Consider the following 1,462-nt stretch of genomic DNA (forward strand, 5'->3'; position numbering starts at 1 on the left):
AGGACCCGCCGGCCCTGAGGCCAGATGGAGAGCATCCGTTCTGTCCAGAGCCACTCAATGTCTCCCTCCTTTTCAGATGCCAAGCTTGCAAAATAAAATTGACCTGCAGGCCTCCTGGGGTTCAGGCTGCCCGTGTGGGACAGTATAATACTGATCCATCATTTAATGTTTAGTATATCTAAGTCCTTGTTCTAGGAACTTCACGTGTGTTAATTCACGGACTCCTCATGACCATTGAGACTGATGTTATGTTTTGTCCATTTTATAAACGGACCGACTGAGGCACTGGAGGGTTCGTGTCCCTTGCTGAGGTTGCGTGGCTAGTCAGGTGGTGGAGCAGGGCTCTGACACCAGCCAGCCTCCAAGGGCCCACACCCTTAAAAGAAGTGCTCGCAGGCACTCTGGGGCTCTGTATCTAAGCTTTAAACATTTCTTTATTCAGCTTATCATAGTTAATGATTAATGAGCCAAATATTATTCCATTTTGTTGTTGAACAAACCCTTTCATCTGGTATATAGAGTTTTAATGGAAAAAATTCATGTCCATCTACCCATGGTTTCATAAACATAGTAACACTCCCTGCTTATCTCCATCTTTCTGATCTGAAGGGTCCCGATACTGTGTTCCCCAAAGGACAAAGCAGGCCCAGGGAAGGGTCTGGTGCTTAAAGGATCCCCTCACTCTCCAGCTCCGCCGCCCCCCCGCATTCCAACCCACTGCCAATATCCTTCCCAATTCTGGGGATTAGTGGTTTCTTGCTCAGTCTTCCTTACAAGTACAAACAGGACAATGCTTTCTTTTCAATAGCTGCGTAATGTTTACAACTCTGTGGATCTTTCTGATGTGGCAATCCGTTATGAGGCCAGTGTCTTCAGAGAAATTCTATTTAGTGAGCTAAAACAAATCCAATGGCACTTAGGGATTTGGTAAAACAGGCAAAATATAAACTCCCAACTCTTTGATCGTCATTCAAATGTCTCACTGGACCAGGGGATGTGGCCACATTTTATTCACAGACTTTTCTAAGAACTCTGGACATTACATTTTGTTTTTACTTATGTTAAAGCCAAAATATTAGGAGTCTTACCATAGGCTATCCTTTTTGCCTCCTGGCCTTTGTTCCGACTGTTCCCTCAGCCAGGACCTCCCTACAGCTACATCCCCTCCCCAAACTCTGGCTCCTACCCAACCGTCCTGACATTCCTCACATGCCATGTCCCCTGACCTCCAAAGTGGTGACATGTCTCCTCTGTATATATCCTGTGTCTCGCACTCAGTATCTATTTCAGTTGCCTATTTATTTCTCTCTCACCTAATTTGTAGTTGGAACTATACTTTTGAACCTAATTCGCACCTATAATACATACAGTCATACTTACTTCGGAGAAAAGTTGTGCCCTTGAGCTTTTAAATTTGGCGGTTTATTTTACAATCTCAGGAATGGTAAAAATACATGGGTTG

This window comes from Meles meles, chromosome 1, assembly GCF_922984935.1.
Source record: "Meles meles chromosome 1, mMelMel3.1 paternal haplotype, whole genome shotgun sequence".
Lineage (NCBI taxonomy): Eukaryota > Metazoa > Chordata > Mammalia > Carnivora > Mustelidae > Meles > Meles meles.